The sequence below is a fragment of the Stomoxys calcitrans genome, chromosome 5 (genome assembly GCF_963082655.1).
Source record: "Stomoxys calcitrans chromosome 5, idStoCalc2.1, whole genome shotgun sequence".
Classification (NCBI taxonomy): Eukaryota; Metazoa; Arthropoda; class Insecta; order Diptera; family Muscidae; genus Stomoxys; species Stomoxys calcitrans.
This window is the reverse complement of record NC_081556.1, coordinates 87,135,545-87,148,676: the sequence shown is the minus strand read 5'-3', so window position 1 is coordinate 87,148,676 and position 13,132 is coordinate 87,135,545. Positions and strand designations below refer to the sequence as shown.

Here is a 13,132-nt window from a genome sequence, read left to right as displayed (position 1 = left end):
CAATTTTGCAGGGATACCAAACTCAGACATGGCTTGAAATACCTATGCACGTAAAGGCGTATCGAAGGCGGCTTTGTAGCCAACAAAGAGATGGTAGGAGTTGATTTATCCTTATCGGATCTTTTCCAGGATTTGGCGCAGTGTGAATATCTGGTCTAGGGTGGATTTACCAGGTCTAAAGCCTCATCGATAAGGCCCAATTATCCCATTGACTTTAGATTTCACTCTTTCACACAGTACGCTCGAGAGTATCTTGTATGGGGATGGGAAGGAGACTTATTCCTCTGTAGTTGGCACATTCCATCTTGTCTCCTTTCTTGTGTACGGGACATAGTACGCTGAGTTTCCAATCATCGGGTATGCGTTCTTCTAGCCAGATTGCGCAGATAAGCTGATGCATACGCCTTATCAGCGTTTCGCCTCCGATCTTAAATAGTTCAGCGGGTAACCCGTAGGCTCCTGCTGCCTTTTTGTTCTTGAGTCGGGTCACTGCTACTTGGACCTCATTCTGACTAGGAGGTAAACATTCTATACCATCATCAGGGATTGGTTCTGCGGTATTCTCCTCCCTCTTCGCCGCCAACATCGGACACTAGCAGTTGGTAAAAAGTTATTTCCATATCCTCAGTATGTTATCTGTGTCTTTGTCTCTGCAGGAGGATGTGCCTGCACCAAAGCCATCGGTTTGGTGTTTAATCCTTTGGTAGAATTTCCGGACTTCATTCTGGCTCCTGTACATCTCAATTCGCTCACACTCACATTTTTCCATTTTCAATTTTCTTTCTGCGCAAATGACGTTTCTCCTCTCTCATTTTCTCCCGATACCTCTCCTTCATCTGGCGCGTTGCTATTGATTGCAAGGTTGCTCTATAGGCCGCATTCTTGGCTTCAGTAGCATCTCGACATTCTTGGTCGTACCATGGATTTCTTGGAGGAGGCTTCCGGTAGCCAAGTACGGATTTCTCGGCATTTTCCATTAAGTGGGCAATAGTTTGCCACTGCGCCATTATATCATCGGAACAAGGAGTGCTTTCATCAAGCAGTTGGGTCAGTCGAGTGTAGTATGCCGTTGTCATTTGTTGTGTTTGCAGGTTTTCAATGTCCAGCTTCCGTGCAGTGTCAGATCGTACTTTCCTCGCCATATTCAAACGGGTGTGAACCTTTATTGCAACAAGGTAATGATCCGAATCTATATTCGTTCCACGGTTCGATGATACATCTAACACGCTGGATGAATGCCTTCCATCTATCACAACGTGATCAATTTGGTTTCTCGTGTTTTGATCGGGTGACAGCCATGTGGCTTTGTGAATATTTTTATGTTGAAATGTGAATGAATTTTTGCCTCATTATCCCCTCGCAATACTGGCGACATTTGTGAGGTATTTTGCCATGCTAAAACTTCTCCCGCAAGAGGTGTCGGCTCCCCGTTCTTACTCGGCTATAAAAAAGAGGCCCATTATCATTCATCTTTAACTTAAGTGGTACAGCACTCATTGATATGTGAGAAGTTTACCCCTGTTTCTTAATGGAGTGTTGAGGAGCGATTTTCCTTTTTTGATCATCCTGCAGCAAATACACCAAGGAGAGAATATACACAAATCTTCCTTAGTGTACTGATCACAGGGTACGACGATTCCTTGGCGCTGAATTCTGACCTTAAACGCTAACTCACACTTAAAGCTCTGGCCAACTGATTGACTTATTTCCCAAAGTTTGCTGGGGTCTGTCTCAGATTCTTCCCCTCATAGTTACTTCGCCTTGCCTTGCTGCCTATTCTTTTCAGAAGTAAATATGTGAGACTTACATTGACTCTCGTGATGGAAAACATTTTCAGGGAACTTTTAATGAAATCAACCACAAATGCTAGTAATTAAATTTTTGCCAAGCCCCGCAGGCAACATTCCAATGTTTTATTAATAAACGGGTTTGTTGGAAATGTGATAGCCTGCCTTCATCAATGGTGTATGCCCTAGTCAAGGACAACTTATTACAAAACTTTCCCATTTTGTTATTAAGGTACATTTAATTTATAAGAGGAGCCAAGGTGGGGGTGGATCTTGAATTCAGGCTCTGTCTGTCTCGTGTTGATAGCCTGGGGTAGCAACAAGTGTTCCCGGAATAAGATAAAGGTGCCAATGAAATGAATTCTATCTTATCAGACCGGTTTCAAAGCGATATCCTGGTTCCTGCCAAAGAGAAAGAAAGACTGTCATTTTCATTTTTGGTTTCGTACATCATTAATGTCCCCCCTCCCCTCCCACAAATTTCACAATAGAAACAGGTTTATTGAACACAAGTTCAATGTATTCAAGGGGTATGGGGAAAAGTTTTTCTTGCCGTTGTAGAAATTCCCACAAAAGCACCTCCTCCTGCCCAAAAATAACAAACAATGTTTAAGGATTTTAGTCTCTTTTTTTGAGGGAGGTTGGTTTGTGAGGGGTGGGGCAGCACTGTTTGGTCATCCAACCTATTTTTGGAAAAAAAACTGTTTAAAATAAATCGACCAACACTTTGTTGATGAACACCATTGTGAATGTTTTTAATGAATTCCTTCGAAATTGAATTTTTCCTTGGCCATTTAAATAGGCGGCAGCTTTCTGGTGGTTGTGAGAAAAAGTGCCTCGATGGCAACTGTTGGCGGTTTTAACGCCTGTGGTCTATGGACAAATTTGTGCGGTAAGAAAGACAAGAAAGGCGACGTCAGGCAAAAACACCGTCGATTGTTGTCCCTTTTGACTTGTAGGGATTTAAAAGGGTTCGTCATTTTTCAGTAGGATTTTAATTTCCCTAATGAACTCCTTGAGCATTGCGTTGTTTTCTCTTTTTCGGGGCAGGTTTTTCTTCCTTTTTTTTTTGATTTGTGCTTCGTCGAAATTGTTTCCTTTCAACTTCAACTGTGTATTTGACAGCCAGTTAGACAATTTCAATTGGACAAGTGAAGGGTGATGTTGTTTGAAGTATCTCAGCTTTTCAGCTGGAGCTTAAAGGATTTCAATGTTCCCTTCCTTTTGGATTCGTTCAGGGATTGACTTTGCTGGAAGTGAATTAAATCTGGATTTCTGAACTTTTGAAGAAGAACCCAAAAGTATAGCAAAGATGTTTTAGAGATTTTTTTGTAACCTTTGTGTATCATAGGTATGAGCTGAAACTTCAATTTGATGTGATTTGTTTTGCAGTTATGTAACAACGTTGTTTCTATAAGCTTAAGTGTGAGATATTTCCAGTTAATATTGCAATTTGATTGCAATGGTCTTTGAGGCAAGCTTGATCAGAAAGAACAAGTAAGAGCGTGCTAAGTTCGGCAGGGCCGATATACCCTCCACCATGGTCGCATCTGTCGAGTTCGTTGCGCAGTATCTGTTTTTAGGCAAACAAAGTATAATGAATAAGGAAGGAGGAGCAGCTATATCAAATGTATGGGAACTGTATCAAGCTATAGATCGATTCTGACGAAATTGCATTGCACACGTATGTTGAAGGCCATGGGAGGAGCCGTTGTACAAAATTTGTGCCAAATCGGTAGAGAATTGCGCCCCCTAGAGGCTCAAGAAGTCAAGACCCAAGATCGGTTTATATGGCAGCTATATCAGGTTATAGAGCGATTTGAACCATACTTCGAACAGTTACTGGAAGTGATAGCAAAACACTGTGTGCGAAATTTCGGTCAAATCGGACGAGAATTGCGCCCTCTAGAGGCTCAAGAAATCAAGACCCAAGATCAATTTATATGGAGGCTACATCAGGTTATAGACCGATTTGAACCATACTTAACACAGTTGTTGGAAGTTATATCAAAACACTATGTGCAAAATTTCAGTCACATCGGGTGAGAATTGCGCTCTCTAGAGGCTCAAGAAGTCAAGACCCAAGATCGGTGTATATGGCAGCTATATCAGGTTATAGAGCGATTTGAACCATACTTCGCACAGTCATTGGAAGTGATATCAAAATACTATGTGCGAAATTTTAGTCAAATCGGACGAGAATTGCGCCCTCTAGAGGCTCAAGAAGTCACGACCCAAGATCGGTTTATGTGGACGCTATATCAGGTTATATACCGATTTGAACCATACTTAGCACAGTTATTAGAAGAGATATCAAAACACTATGTGCGAAATTTCAGTCAAATCGGACAAGAATTGCGCCCTCTGGAGGCTCAAGAAGTCAAGATCCAAGATCGGTGTATATGACAGCTATATCAGGTTATAGACCGATTTGCGCCATACTAAGCACAGTTGTTGGAAGCGATATCAAAACACTATGTGCGAAATTTCAGTCAAATCGGACGAGAATTGCGCCCTCTAGAGGCTCAAGAAGTCAAGGACCCAAGATCGGTTTATATGGCAGCTATATCATAACGTGGACCGATTTGGCCCATTTACAATCCCAACCGACCTACACTAACAAGAAGTATTTGTGCAAATTTCAAGCGGCTAGCTCTACTCCTTCCAAAGTTAGCGTGCTTTCGAAAGACAGACGGACGGACTGACATGGCTAGTTCGACTTAAAATGGGGTCTTAGACGCATATTTTGAGTATTTACAAACAGAATGACGAAATTAGTATACCCCATCCTATGGTGGAGGGTATAAAAATGTATGAATCGAAAGAGTATAACGGCCACAGAGTTCCTGGAAACAAAGCTGATCCACACCTGCAGCTTTTGCAGTTGCCATGAGTAGGACATCCAGCGAACTGTTCATATACAAACAGCATGCCTATGTCAAGGGAAAGTCGGTAGAGACTGCCCCGCACGAGGTTATGCAGTAAATAAGAGAATCCTTCGATGCCAAACGTACACCCTTGGCGGCATACAATTGGCATCAAGGGGGCTTTTAACAATGTGCGATACACTGATCCAATCCTTAGACCAATACCGGGTGGACCGGTCCTTAGGGAGTGGATAAATCATATGCCAAGGATTTAAGGACCCGGTCCTTAAGGACTGGATAAAGCATATGCTAAGGAACAAGTGCAAAACTTGTAGGTCCCATGGCATAAATCTAAGTCAGAAGGTGTCACAAGGCACGCAACAGGGCAGCATTTTATCGCCACTCCTATGGGTGACCACCATAAATGACCTATTACGGATGCTGACCTGAGGAGGGATTTGAACCCATCTGCTACGCAGACAATTTTATAATACTTCTAAAGGGTAAGCATCCGAACGAGCTATGCAGAAGGGCTGAAAGGGTCTTGCACATGGCATATGCAAAATACCTTTATTAAAGCCCCCATATTGCGATGGTCAGTAAAAAATAGCTGTTTGTGGGGTATTTTGGGAAAGGGGAAGACACCCAGAAAATTGATCCCGAAAATGGGTATCAGTTTTTGCTCTACCCCCCAAATTCCTTTCATTTAAGCCCCACATTGAGTTGATCGCTAAATATGCCCGTTTTAGGGGTGTTTTGTGGAGTGGGGTGGTCCCCCAATCACTAAGGCCTGAAAATATATCAGCAACGTAATCTATTCTCATATATTTGAACTCCATATTGCCATTGGCCTCAGAATTGGATATCAAATTCATTTTCTAATCTAAAATACCATTCACTTAAACACCTTATTGAAAAAGCCAGCAAATATGTGCGGTTTGGGGTATGGGCCCTAAAAACTAGCTCCACTGTCTTGAAGACCCAAATTGTCTTGGTGAGCAAATACGTTCTAATTGGGGGTAGTTATGGTGGTGGGACGTCCCCTAGGTAGTTGGTCCCGAATGTTGATGTCAACTTCATGGTCTACTCCCAAATAGACTTCATTTGAGCCCCATTGTTCCATAGTCGGCAAACATGACCGATATAAGTGGTGTTTTGGGGCGATGGGGCGGCCGTTCAGTGACTTGGCTTTGAAAATTTATATCAGATTCGTATCTAAAATACCTCTTATTTGAGCCTCATATTGCAATGGTGGGCAAATACTTCCTATTTGGGTTGTTGTTATGGAGGTGGGGGTGGCCCCATAAACACTTTTCCCGAACATTGATATTAGATTCGTGCTTTACTTAAAAAGACCTTTCATTTGAGCCCCATATTGCTGTGGTCGTAAATTTTTCTTATTTGAGGGGATGTTCTTGGGGAATGGGCGCCCCCCCCAAACACTTGGTCCCACATCTGGATATCAGATTCGTATTCGACACTCAAATACTTTTTATTTAAGCCCCATATTGCCATGGTCAGTAAATAAGTCCTATTTGGGTGGTGTTTTGGGGGAAAGGATGGACCCCCAAAAACTTTGTCCCAAATTTGGATATCAGATTCGTAGTTTACTCGCACATACCATTCATTTGAGTCCCCATATTGCCATGGTCGGTAAATATGTCCGATTTAGGGGGGTTTTGGGGGATGGGGCGGTCCCCCAAACACTTGGGCCGACAATTGGATATCAGATACATTTTCTAATCTTAAATACCTTTCATTTGAGTCCCATATTATCGTGATTGGTGTATATATATATTTGGTAGGTTTTGGGGCTGGGACGCCCCACCCCCCTAGGTATCCCATCCGAAATTTGGATACTAAATTTTTGTTTTTAGTTTACTATAAGGGAGCACACTAAATTCCGCTTAAATCGCGCCATCCATCTCCGAAATCTGGCGTTTCTGAAAATTAGGGTAAGGGAGAGGGTCCGCTCCCTCTTCAGGTATCAAAAAAATGTAGTAACCTATTTTCACCATGGGATCATTATGCACCATCAGCGAAAATTTCAAGAAAATCGGTTCAGCCGTTTCTGAGTCTTGAGACAAACAAACCTACAAACACAAATTGATTTTTATACCCTTCACCATAGGATGGGGGTATACTAATTTCGTCCTTCTGTTTGTAAAACCTCGAAATATGCGTCTAAGACGCCATAAAGTGTATATATTCTTGATTGTCGTGACATTTGAAGTCGAACTAGCCATGTCCGTCCGTCTGATCGTCCGTCGGTCTGTCTGTCGAAAGCACGCCTAACTTTTGAAGGAGTAGGGCTAGCCGCTTGAAATTTTGCACAAATACTTCTTGTAAGTGTAGGTCGGTTGGGATTGTAAATGGGCTATATCGGTCCACGTTTTGATATAACTGCGATATAACCCAACTTGGGTCTTGACTTCTTGAGCCTCTAGAGGGCGCACTTCATGTCCGATTTGACTGGAATATTGCACATAGTGTTTTGATATCACTTCTAACAACTGTGCTAAGTAAGGTTCAAATCGGTCCATAACCTGATATAGCTGCCATATAAACCGATCTGGGATCTTGACTTCCTGAGCCTCTACAGGGAGCAATTCCTATCTGATTTGGCTGAAATTTTGCATGAGGTGTTTTGTTATGATTTCTAACAACTGTGTTAAGAATGGTTCAAATCGTTTCATAACCTAATATAGCTGCCATATAAACCGATCTGGAGTCTTGACTTCTTGAGCTCCTAGAGGGCGCAATTCTTATCCGATTTGGCTGAAATTTTGCATGATGTGTTTTATTATGACTTTCAACAACTGTGCTATGAATAGTTCAAATCGGTTCATAACCTGGTATAGCTGCCATATAAACCGATCTGGGGTCTTGACTTCTTGAGTCACTAGAGGGCGCAATTATTATCCGATTTATCTGAAATTTTGCATGAGGTGCTTCGTTATGACTTTCAACAATTGTATAAAGAATGGTTCAAATCGGTCCATAGCCTGATATAGCTGCCATATAAACCGATCTGGGGTCTTGACATCTTGAGTCACTAGAGGACGCAATTATTATCCGATTTTTCTGAAATTTTGCATGAGGTGCTTCGTTATGACTTTCAACAACTGTATTAAGAATGGTTCAAATCGGTCCATAACCTGATATAGCTGCCATATAAACCAATATGGGATCTTGACTTCTTGAGCCTCTAAAGGGAGCAAGTATTATCGGATTTGGCTGAAAGTTTGTACAATGGCTTCTCTCATGGCCTTTAACATGCGTGTCGAATATGGCATGAATCGGTTTATAGCCTAATACAGCTAACCTATAAGCTGATCTCCGTATTTTACATCTTCAGCCCCTAAAATGCGCAATTCTTACTAGATTTGGCTTAAATTTTTCACAATGACTTCTACTATGGTCTCCAATATGCCGTTCAATTATGGTCTTCAATGAACCATAACTTGTTTCCTTTTATACTTTGTTTGCCTAAAAAGAGATACCGTGGCAAGAGCTCAAAAAATGCGATCTATGGTGGAGGGCATATAAGATTCGGCCGGGCCGAACTTAGCTCTCTTGTTATTTATAAGATTATCATTCACTTTTGAATATAAACGTTTGTTGTTGATTATGAAACTTTGAAGGGTTTCATTATGTCACGAAAGGCGAAGGCAATCTATTAGGAGGTGCAATTAGGGCTGACCAGATTTGGTAAATCAGCAGGTTGGGCGAGTAAAGAGTCCAGAGCAACAACCTTACATCTAATGTTGTTCACTAACTTTTAATACCATCCGGGTTCTCAAGCTTACTAACACACACACACACACACATCACACATGACTCAATAGCTACCTTACACTTTACTTTTATGTGAACACATCCGAATTAGTCTCCAAAGGAAAAGAACTGCCCCAAGACTGAGCACGGCCGGGGCCAGAAGGTAGCGACTCCGGAGGGGATTGAACCAGAAGGATGGATCGATACAAATGTTGTGAGGGAGCTATACGCAAATCTAAACGGATTTCTTCCAATTTCGATAGGTTTCGCCTTTAGACAAAAAAAATGTCTGTGCCAAATTTGAAGATGATCTGATGAAAATTGGCACACACATGAACATGGAGACAGACAGAGGGCCGAACGGACCCAGTTAAGTTAAAGTGATTCTAAGTCGATCTGTAAAGTTATCAATGAGTCTATCCCTCTTCCTTCTGGGTGTTACAAACAACTGTGTATAAACACCACGCTACAATTATTTGCAAATAATTTCTGCAGTCTTAGATATAAATTTCACTTACCTTTAATACAAAAAAACGTTATGATCCCTTTCGCAATTTTTTTGTTATAAATTTGCCACTTGTTTCTTGGTCTGTATTATGCTGCTCCCTCTTACTTTTCCGGATTATAAAGTTAATATGCCATTGCTCAAGGGTTTCAAATGTTTACGATATGACATTCATGTATCGAGTATAAGGATGGTGGCAGTTTTTTTTTTATTGCTGGCTTTTACTTTTTATTCACACTTTTTCACTTTTGTTGGATTATCACTGAAAGCACATAAAACTATTTTTTTCATTTTTATTTTATTTTTTTATTTTATTTTTTATTTTAGATTGCGTCTGAATTGGTTTGCTTTGAAAAAATTCTCACTTTAAATTCATGCATAAACTGTGTTTCTTATTTGTTTCCTTTTTTTACTTTCCACTACTTTTATGGCGTTTGAAAGGGGTTTCTGCTCTCATAATTCCAGCTGGTCCGTTGTAACTTTGTAGCTGTTTTTTCCGTTTACTTTGCAGAAATTTTGCTGAAATGAAAGTAGAAAGAAAGAAAAAATCATTTATACATATTACATATATACATATATTTAATTATACATTTTTATTTTTAGGTTGCTAAATGGTTTTTTTTTTTTTTGGGTTCGGACGATTTTTCTTTTATTTACTATCTTAGCTGCCTAAGGCCTTAAATGCGTGTTTTTGGCATAAAATTTGAACAAGGGTTTTGTTTATCGTCTCTACGTTTTTGGTGAGTTTGTTTGGCAAATATGTGTTGGCGGAGAAAGGAAACGTCATGGGTTTGTTCTAGACTCTAAGGGCTTTTGTTGTTCTACACTTTCTACATCTCTATCGCACTCTCCATCGCTGCTGCCTCTGTCTCTGTGTCCACCCTTTGGGCTGTTGTACAATTGTTTGGATTTTTTTGGTGTGTTGTCCTTGGCTTAGGGCTTTGCATGGGGATTCATTTGTTGTCAAGGTCCTTGGCTGTGTTTTGGTTCAAAAATAATTTAAATCTCTATTACAATGAGGGAAATGTGTTCTTGGATTAACAAGTTAAACAAAGCCTTAAATAAAGAGAGGAAAACCTCAGTCAACCCAAATCTCACTTTGATTTTTTTTATATGGGAACTGAGTTTGAAAGGGGGCTAAGACAAAATTCAAAGCAACTAAGGCACGATATTTAGTTTCGAATAGTTTTCGGATTTGTTTTTTTCATAGAGACTAAGAATTGCTTTTTTATAGGGGCTCAGTCAAGTCAAATGGAGTCAAAATGGAGGCCACCGTAGCGCGGAGGTTAGCATGTCCGCCTATGATGCTGAACGTCTGGGTTGGAATACTGAAGAGAACATTAGAAAAACTTGTCAGTGGTGGTTATCCTCTCCTAATGCTGCACTCAACCGAAATTGCTATTCAAAACAGCAAAAATGTTTGCTAAAACAGCAGTTTTTGTCTGCTGAAAATCGGAAAGCAGACATTATTGCTGTTTCAGCAAACAAATTTAAAGGAAAAAGGTTATGGAAACTATACATTCAGTGGTGATTATAAACATCCATACACATTTACATGTGTGCTCTTTTTTAATACCCTCCCCCATAGGATGGGGGTATACTAATTTCGTCATTCTGTTTTTAACACCTCGAACTATGCGTCTAAGACCCCATAAAGTATATATATTCTTGATCGTCGTGACATTTTAAGTCGAAGTAGCCATGTCCGTCCGTCTGTCCGCCCGTCCGTCCGTCTGTCTGTCTGTCGAAAGCACGCTATCTTCCGAAGGAGTAAAACTAGCCGCTTGAAATTTTGCACAAATACTTCTTATTAGCGTAGATCAGTTGGTATTATAAATGGACCATATCGGTTCATGTTTTGATATAGCTGTCATATAAACCGATCTTGGGTCTTGACTTCTTGAGCCTCTAGAGGGCGCAATTCTTTTCCGTTTCGACTGAAATTTTGCACGACGTGTTTTGTTATGATATCCAACAAATGTGCCAAGTATGGTTCAAATCGGTAAATAACCTGATATAGCTGCCATATAAACCGACCTTGGGTCTTGACTTCTTGAGCCTCTAGAGTGCGCAATTCTTATCCGATTTAAATGAATTTTTGCACGAAGTATTTCGATATAATATCCAACAACTGTGCCAAGTATGGTTCAAATCGGTTCATAACCTGATATAGCTGTCATATAAACAGATCTGGGAACTTGACTTCTTGACCCTCTAGAGTGTGCAATTCTTATCTGATTGGAATGAAATTTCGCACGACGTGTTTTGTTATGATATCCAACAACTGTGCCATGTATGGTTCAAACCTGTCCATAACCTGATATAGCTGTCATATAAACAGATCTGGGGACTTGACACATTGAGCCTCTAGAGGGCGCAATTCTTATCCGAATTGAATGAATTTTCACACGAAGTGTTTTGTTATAATATGCAACAACTGTGCCACGTATGGCCCTAATCGGTTCATAAGCTGATATAGCTGCCATATAAACCGATCTTGGGTCTTGAGCTCTTGAGCCTCTAGAGGGCGCAATTCTTATCCGATTGAAATGAAATTTTGCACGACGTGTTTTGTCATGATAGCCAACAACTGTGCCAAGTATGGTTCAAATCCATCTATAACCTGATATAGCTGTCATATAAACCGATCTTGGGGCTTAACTTCTTGAGCCTCTAGAGGGCGCAATTCTTATCCGATTAGAGTGAAATTTTGCACCACGTGTTTCGTTATGATATCCAACAACTGTGCCAAGTATGGTCCTAATCCTAATCCTATCTTGGGTTTTGACTGCTTGATCCTTTAGAGGGCGCAATTCTTATCCGATTGGAATGAAATTTTGCACGACGTGTTTTGTTATGATATCCAAAATCTATGTCAAGTATTGTTCAAATCGGTCCATAACCTGATGTAGCTGTCATATAAACAGATCTGGGGACTTGACTTCTTCAGCTTCTAGAGGGCGCAATTCTCGTCCGATTCGACTGAAATTTCGCACATAGTGTTTTGATATCACTTCCAACAACCATGAGTAGTAAGGCCCTAATCGGCCTACAACCTGATATAGCTGCCATATAAACCGATCTTGGGTCTTGACTTCGTGAGCCTCTACAGGGCACAATTCTCGTCCGATTTGGCGGAAATTTTGTACAACGGCTCCTCCCATGGCCTTCAACATACGTGTGCAATGCAATTTGGTCAGAATCGATATATAGCTTGATACAGCTCCCATATAAACCGATCTCCCGATTTCGCTTTTTGAGCCCCGAATAGGACTATAACTTGTTCCTTCTAACATTGCCTTCATAATTAAGCAGCAATTATTTTCAGCAAACAACAACTTCTTAGCAGTAAATCTGCTACTCTAAAATTGCAATACTATTGCTGCAATAGCAGAACTAATGCTACTATAGCAGCAAAATTAACTCTTAAAATTCAGCAGACAGTATTTGCTATTTTCAGCAAACTTTTTTCTATGAGTGTGGCGCCATTTGTGAGGTTCTTTGGCTTGTAAAAACTTCTCCCCAAAGAGATGTCGCATTGTGGTACCCCATTCGGACTCGGCTATAAAAAGTGGGCCCTTTATCATTGAGCTTAAACTTGAGTCGGACAGCACTCATTGATATGTGAAAAATTTGCCCCTGAATCTTAATGAAATATTCATGGGTAAACTTCCATTTGTAAGAAATCAAATTGAACAAGTAACCAGTAAGGAAAGGCAAAAGTCGGGCAGTGCCGACTATAAAATACCCCACACCATCTAGTCAGACTTTAGTTTGGATACCGATTGAAATAGCAATTTAGAACCTTGCAAGATTTTCCTACTATAGGCCAAAGATTTGGATTTCCACATCTTTAAAAGTCCATTTCGGATAAAAGACTATATGGGAGTTAGTCTTTTCATGACACATACTGGGACATGAAATAGAACATCTCACGCCCTGTATTGAAGAGATGTGACCAAAATTGTGGATTTTACTGCCTTAAAAGTCCATATCAGATGAAAAATACACATTGGAGCTATATCAAAATCAGGACCGATTTTAATGAAATTTTGCACACATATGAAGACGTCAAAGAAAGCACCTCATGCAAAATTTTGTAAAGATTGGACCAAAATTGTGGCTCCTACAGCCTTAAAAGGTGAAATCGGATGAAAGATATATATGGGAGCTATATCTAAATCTGAACCGATGTT

The 13,132-nt window shown here is 40.5% G+C and overlaps 1 protein-coding gene across 10 annotated transcripts in view; it reads right to left on the bottom strand.

Annotated features, from left to right (window-relative positions):
- The window catches only part of LOC106085440 (protein qui-1), a 470,324-nt gene that overhangs the window by 388,607 nt on the left and 68,585 nt on the right, over positions 1-13,132 (bottom strand). For 9 of the 10 annotated variants that reach the window (XM_059370582.1, XM_059370587.1, XM_059370589.1 and 6 more), the window contains exon 2: positions 8,950-9,455. The gene's annotated coding sequence lies outside the window, so the exon portion shown is untranslated. The remainder of the gene's footprint in view (positions 1-8,949; positions 9,456-13,132) is intronic. The other variant, XM_059370585.1, reaches the window with a different exon arrangement.